Genomic DNA, 7,921 nt, shown 5'->3' with positions numbered 1-7,921 from the left:
CACACCTTCTGTGAAAACCATTAAATAATTCTTTGGGTCAAAAGGACAATGCATTAGGATAAATAAGTAGGAAATAAGAGAAATCATTGAAGAGAAAGTAGAACACTTGACAGGAACTCCACGTGTGGTAGGATGGATTGGTTCTAGGGTTACATGGGATTGCCAAAGGAAAATAAATTTGTGGGGAGGGCAGAAGGAGGGAAAAGGATGGGCAGGTTACTGATGAGAATCTGGCTAAACAATTCAAGCTCCAGAAACTTAAATATAAAACCAAACATTCTATTTCCTTAAAGCACCAGCTAGTACTCTTTCCATCTTGGAAATAAGTCATATCCAATCAACAATTTGTTGAATGTCTGCCATGCATTTGTTACTATGTTAGGATTTGTGGGAAATACTTAAGTGTGAGAAACAAGTAGTCCTAGACCTCAAGGGATTTATAAACTCATTGGGGAATTAAGAGTTAGCTACAAGAGGCTCTAAGAGAATGAATGATACAATCAAGCAATGTAATTAAAGACAAATGCTAAATTTTATGGGGATGAGTGTATCAATACAGACTAGAGTTCTTATTAACAGAAATTTTGGAATGATTGCTAAGGCCTTCCTAGGAAGGCAGTGTATAATCTTAGTCTTGAAGTGTTTTATCGTACACTAATTTTTGGTAGAATAATTTTCTTCTTTAAGCAATTTCTGTTTCAAACTGAACCTATTTCTTGTTCTTTCTTTGCAGGTTCTTCTACTTTCCCCTTAAATGTTAGTAATCTTCAATATTTGTACTTGATCAACCTGCTTTTCTTCTTCTTCTTTTTAAAATTTGTTTATATCTTCCATAAGTGAGGGACACAGAGAGAGAGACAGAGAGACAGCCTCCCGCCCATCAAGGTCCTGACATCGCGGTCTATTCTGAGCTTCATTCTGCCCCAGGTCATGGGTACACACATGCCTGGCTTACTCAGGGATGTTTCTGAATACAAACCCGGAATCTTCCACGTGGGTTGGTCTCATAGAACATGTGTTTTTCTGCTATACCACTATATAGCCCTTCCATCCTCCTTTCCTACTCTAAAACTCAAAAGGTATCAATATAATGTGTTGAAAATTCAAATGGCTAGAGGAAATGAAAAGGTAACATTAAAAGATTAGTATCAATAGATAGAACACAATGTGTGGTGGTGCTTGTAATAAAATGATGAGGTTTTGCCTCCTTAAGGCATTAAAATTTAGTTTAAATGTATGTATATATTTCTTTAGCCTAACAAATCACATCTACTACTTAGAATTTGGGTTGTTGGTGGTGATCTATTATCTATATACCAATTTCTGAACTTTGTTCTCTAAATCTGAGCTCCTCTCTTCAGATTGGTTTTTCTGAATATCTAACAGTTATCCACATCTGGAAGTCCCCCAGATACCTCAAACCAGGGGTTGGCAAACAGCAGCCTGTGAACTAAAGCAGACCTATTCTCCTCAGGCCGTGTTATGTTGGAGTACAGCCACACCTATCATTTATATATTGCTATGGCTACTTTCACTGTACAAAAATAGAGGTGAGTACAACAGTTGTGATAGAGGCCAACAAAGCCTAAAATATTTACTGTCTGGTTCATTACAGAAAAAGATTTCCAGAACCTGCCTTAAAGCAATATATCCCAGGTGAACTTAATCCTTTTCTTCTACAAACCAACCATACAATGCATCTGAGTTAATGTCTCTTCCATCTACTTTGGAATCCAGCTAGTTCCTTCCTACTTCACCCTCTTCGTCTAAGACCATCCCAAGGACTGACATAGCTCATACCACAATATTCCCTCCACCATAGTACTGGCTCCCCTTCCTCACTCATAATAACAGGATCTGGTATATTTATATAACCACAAAGTTTACATTTTCATAAAAGCAAACTTGATCATGTAACTTTGCTACTTAGAATCCTTTAATTGTACCCTTTCCTTCTAGGTACAGGATATGGTCCCTTTCCTCATTTATATCCCTACCTACATGTCTCATTTCCTTACATTCTCTCACTAAAGTCTTCCATTCTGCTCTCTAAAGTCTAACTTACTAAAGTGTTTATTATTGCAGTCAATGGGTCATTCTCTCCTTCATGCCTCTGGGAGATGTGCATATTGTTCTCCTTTTATTTCTTGGTTTTACAGACAGGGAACTTAATTGCCAAAATCCCACTTCTGTGTCACTTCCTTTGGGACACTTTTCCACCCCTGATCTCTTCTGCCTGTGCCCTGCACCCCCATACCCACTACATTTGGGGCCTTCTTTTGATTCTGTAATATATTATATATAACTGTTAGAGTATGTCTAAAATTACATTGAGTTCTAATTACATTTAATTCTCTCTCTTCCCTTTAGGTGGGAACTCCTTAAGGGATCCTTTCTCATACCTACTTATATTCCCACTAGCTATTAAATGTTTGGCAAAGATTGGGTGCTCAATGAGTGTTCAATAAATTCCCGAATCCAATCACAAATCATTACGTGTTTAACAAATAAAGACCAGTCCCTAATTCATACAGAGAATACTTGCTGGAAGACCACCAACCTTGGGTATAGAGAGTAAATATAAATATAAGTGAATTCAGGAGCAGAGAGATCCAGCTGAAACACAAATTCCCTCATGCTATCCTCACACTTTGTACCTTCATGGCTTCTAATTGAACATAATAAAACTCAAAATCTTTTTGATGACTGATCTCAAACTTCATTAGGAAGTCCAGCCTTTCTTAACCACTCCCTCCCCACTGTGCTCTAGGCACATTGACCTCTTGTTTCTCAAAACCACTATACTCTTTTCTGCATTGAGATCTTTGCATCTGTTGTTCACCTTTCAGGTAAATTCCCCTAGATACCTCAAACCAGGGGTTGGCAAACAGCAGCCTGTGAACTAAAGCAGACCTATTCTCCTCAGGCCGTGTTATGTTGGAGTACAGCCACACCTATCATTTATATATTGCTATGGCTACTTTCACTGTACAAAAATAGAGGTGAGTACAACAGTTGTGATAGAGGCCAACAAAGCCTAAAATATTTACTGTCTGGTTCATTACAGAAAAAGATTTCCAGAACCTGCCTTAAAGCAATATATCCCAGGTGAACTTAATCCTTTTCTTCTACAAACCAACCATACAATGCATCTGAGTTAATGTCTCTTCCATCTACTTTGGAATCCAGCTAGTTCCTTCCTACTTCACCCTCTTCGTCTAAGACCATCCCAAGGACTGACATAGCTCATACCACAATATTCCCTCCACCATAGTACTGGCTCCCCTTCCTCACTCATAATAACAGGATCTGGTATATTTATATAACCACAAAGTTTACATTTTCATAAAAGCAAACTTGATCATGTAACTTTGCTACTTAGAATCCTTTAATTGTACCCTTTCCTTCTAGGTACAGGATATGGTCCCTTTCCTCATTTATATCCCTACCTACATGTCTCATTTCCTTACATTCTCTCACTAAAGTCTTCCATTCTGCTCTCTAAAGTCTAACTTACTAAAGTGTTTATTATTGCAGTCAATGGGTCATTCTCTCCTTCATGCCTCTGGGAGATGTGCATATTGTTCTCCTTTTATTTCTTGGTTTTACAGACAGGGAACTTAATTGCCAAAATCCCACTTCTGTGTCACTTCCTTTGGGACACTTTTCCACCCCTGATCTCTTCTGCCTGTGCCCTGCACCCCCATACCCACTACATTTGGGGCCTTCTTTTGATTCTGTAATATATTATATATAACTGTTAGAGTATGTCTAAAATTACATTGAGTTCTAATTACATTTAATTCTCTCTCTTCCCTTTAGGTGGGAACTCCTTAAGGGATCCTTTCTCATACCTACTTATATTCCCACTAGCTATTAAATGTTTGGCAAAGATTGGGTGCTCAATGAGTGTTCAATAAATTCCCGAATCCAATCACAAATCATTACGTGTTTAACAAATAAAGACCAGTCCCTAATTCATACAGAGAATACTTGCTGGAAGACCACCAACCTTGGGTATAGAGAGTAAATATAAATATAAGTGAATTCAGGAGCAGAGAGATCCAGCTGAAACACAAATTCCCTCATGCTATCCTCACACTTTGTACCTTCATGGCTTCTAATTGAACTTATAATAAAACTCAAAATCTTTGAAGTGACTGATCTCAAACTTCATTAGGAAGTCCAGCCTTTCTTAACCACTCCCTCCCCACTGTGCTCTAGGCACATTGACCTCTTGTTTCTCAAAACCACTATACTCTTTTCTGCATTGAGATCTTTGCATCTGTTGTTCACCTTTCAGGTAAATTCCCCTCCTCTTCACCTTAACAAAGCTTATTCATCACAGCCCAAAGGTTGTATCCTCTTAGGAACTTCTCTAACTCAGAATTCTCTGCTTACAGTGCTCACTAAGGCTGATAAAAATCAAGGTGACCCCCCCAAAATGGCTCCTCCTCCAAAGGAAGTAGAAGAAAACAGTAAAGATGAGGAAATGCCAGAAGATAAAGAAAATGGTAGCAGTGGAGAAGAGGTTATCATCCCTCAAAAAAGGTAACTCCAGCAAAGAAGGTGGTAGTTTCTCCAACAACAAAGGTTGCAGTTGCTGCACCTGCCAAGAAAGCAGCAGTCACCCCAGGCAAAAAGGCCACTGCCATACCATCAAAGAAGATCATTACCAGCCAAAGCAATCATAACACTTGGCAAGAAGGGAGCCACCCCAGGCAAAGCATAGGTAGCAACACCTGGTTAGAAAGGAGCTACCACCTCAGCCAAGGGGGACCAAGAATGGCAAGAATTGCCAAGAAGGGAGACAGCAATGAAGAGGAAGACGGTGACAGTGAAGAAGAGGATAAAGATAAAGATGAGGATGAATTTGAGCCAGTGGTAATGAAAGCAGCAGCTGCCACCCTGGTCATAGAGGATGATGATGAGGATGATGAGGAGGAGGAAAATGAGGATGAGGATGAGGAAGAGGAGCCTGAAGAAGAAGCTATGGAGACCACACCAGTCAAAGGAAAGAAAACTTCTGCACCTGTGAAAGCCAAGACTGTGGCTGAAGGGGAAGAGGAAGAGGATGATGAAGATGAAGATGATGAGGAGGAGGAAGATGATGATGAGGAGGAAGAAGAGTCTATCAAAGAAGTTCCTGAAAAATGAAAGAAGGAAATGGACAAACAGAAAGCAACTCCTGAGGCCAAAAGCAGCAGGTGGAAGCCTCAGAACCAACTACAATCTTCCATCTGTTTGGTGGAAACCTGAACAATAACAAATGTATTACTGAATTAAAAACTGGTATTAATGGGGACCACCAGTTAGTGTAATGGCTATGTCGCTGGACTCCCATATAGTCGACCATGGTTCAAGTCCTGGACCCAGTGGCTTAAACTCACGCCAGATGCGTGTGCATGCGTGCCCAAGATCCCAAGAGGAGGATGGAGGAGAAGGGATTGCGGCGTGGCCAGCTCCCCTGGGGGAGGTGATTTCTTGCTTTCTGTCTCTCTGTCTCTCTCTTTCTTTCTGGCTAGTGCATGCTCCCTATAGCAAAAACCTCTCCAAAAAAATAAATAAATAAATAAGAAAGAAAAGAAAAAAAAACTGGTATTAGTGGTGTTTTGCTAAAAACAACCTTGCTGTTGTGGATGTCAGAATCGGTATATCTAGGAAGTTTGCCTATGTTGACTTCGAATCTGCTGGAGATTTAGAAAAAGCTTTGGTCGCTGGTTTAAAAGTCTTTGGTAATGAAATTAAACTGGAGAAACCAAAAGGAAAGGACAATAAGCAAGATGCAAAAAATCTTCTCTACAAATTCACTCAGGATGAACCAGAAGAATTAGTTGAAGATGCCATGGAGATCAGAATAATCAGCAAAGATGGAAAAAGTAAAAGGATTGCTTATATTGACTTTAAAACAGAAGCTGATTCAGAGAAAACCTTTGAAGAAAAGCAGGGAATGGAGATTAATGGGCGATCTACTTCTCTATACTACACTGGAGAGAAAGGTCAAAATCAGGACTACAGAGGTGGAAAGAATAGCACTTGGAGTGGTGAATCAAAAACTCTGGTTTTGAGCAACCTCTCCTACAATGTAACTGAAGGAACGCTTCAGGAAGTATTTGAGAAGGCAACTTTTATCAAAGTGCCTTAGAGCCAAAATGGCAAACCTAAAGGGTATGCTTTTATAGAATTTGCTTCATTTGAAGATGCTAAAGAAGCTTTAAATTCTTGTGATAAAAGGAAAATCGAAAGCTGGGCAATAAGGCTGGAGTTTCAAGGACCCAGGGGATCACCTAACGCAAGAAGTCAGCTCTCCAAAACTTTGTCAAAGGTCTGTCTGAGGATACCACCGAAGAGACATTAAAGGAGTCTTTTGACAGCTCTGTTTGTGCAAGGATATTCACTGACTGGGAAACAGGATCCTCCATAGGGTTTGGTTTTGTGGACTTCAACAGTGAGGAAGATGCTGAAGCTGCCAAGGAGGCCATGGAAGATGGTAAAATTGATGGAAACAGTTACCTTGGACTGGGCCAAGCCTAAGGGTGAAGGTGGCTTCTGGGGTCGAGGTGGAAGCAGAGGAGGCTTTTGAGGATGAGGTAGAGGCAGAGAAAGCAGAGGTGGATTTGGTGGCAAAGACCAAGGAGGGTTTGGAAGGAGAAGTGGCTTCTGAGGAGGCAGAGGAAGAGGAGGAGACCATAAGCCACAAGGAAAGAAGACAAAGTTTGAATAGTCTCTGTTCCTTTGTCTTTCCTCTTCCATTTGAAAGAAAGGACTCTGGGGTTTTTACTCTGTTATGTGATCACTGACAGAGCCTTCTAAGGACATTCCAAGACAGTGTGCAGCCCTGTGGTCTAATTGGAATGCCATAGAAATAATGTTTCAATGGAGAAACTTGTTGGTTTTGACTGGATATTCACATAAACTTTTTAAAGAGATGAACAATAGAGCTAACCCTTATCTGTAAGTTTTGAATTTATATTGTTTCATTCCATGTACAAAACCATTTTTTTCTACAAGTAGTGTGTGTGTGTGTGTGTGTGTGTGTTGGAGAATTGTAGAGAAAAGCAGAACATTTTATCATGAATTTTGCTTCGATAACTTTAGGACAAATTAAAAAAGTCCTAAACTCTGAAAAAAAAATATTGGTCTTATAAAGGTGAATTATACCTTTTTTTTTTATTCTCAGTTTTTTGCCATAGGGTACAAGTGCTCACCGGAGAGAGACACAGAGAGAGAGCAAGATACAGGAAAAGTTAGAAATCATCCCTCAGGGGAATGACTACACCACCTCTCAGATTTTGGGGCATGCACGCACATGTGTTCAGTCTAATTTTCAAGCCACCAAGCCCATCACTTGGACCATGTAAGGTCCAGCACCTTAATTACCACATCACCTACTGGCCCAAACTATACCTATGTTAACTTACAAATATAAAGCAGTTCTTTTCGAAATGCTAAATGGAATTTCATGCATTTGTATGAATATATTTGAAAATGACAAGAAACTATTAAAAGAAGAAGCAATGGGAAAAAAACTATCTTCCTATATATAAACAATTGAAAAATCTTTATTCAATTCATTCAAAAATCAACAAAATGAATTTCAGTTGTAATTTCACATGTACCAAAAACAAAGTAATATTTATAACAATGACTCACAAATTTATGAAAAACTATAATTTCACAAAAGATTGTAAAGATTTTGCACACTTGTCAGAACTTTTTTAGGCGAAGTGCTCTTTGATGACAAATAAATTAACAAATACACACTGTTTCAGACAATACAAAAAAAAGTTTTGTTTTTCTCTTGTAAACAGAAGTTTATCAGATATAATCTTTCTTTTTTTGGTCTCAAACCCACCATGCACCAGCCACTCTCTGCCAAATTACTTTCCCCTCTTACTGCCACTGGCATCTACAATGATCC

General features: G+C 39.2%; 1 pseudogene; it reads left to right on the top strand.

Moving 5' to 3' along the window:
• The first annotated feature begins 2,953 nt into the window (after window positions 1-2,953).
• On the top strand, window positions 2,954-6,724 carry LOC102490504 (nucleolin-like; annotated as a pseudogene).
• The last annotated feature ends 1,197 nt before the right edge of the window (window positions 6,725-7,921 follow it).

The sequence above is a fragment of the Tupaia chinensis genome, unplaced genomic scaffold, assembly GCF_000334495.1.
Source record: "Tupaia chinensis unplaced genomic scaffold, TupChi_1.0 Scaffold148723_1, whole genome shotgun sequence".
Lineage (NCBI taxonomy): Eukaryota > Metazoa > Chordata > Mammalia > Scandentia > Tupaiidae > Tupaia > Tupaia belangeri.
The sequence above is the reverse complement of the archived record's forward strand: the minus strand, read 5'-3'. Positions and strand labels throughout refer to the sequence as shown.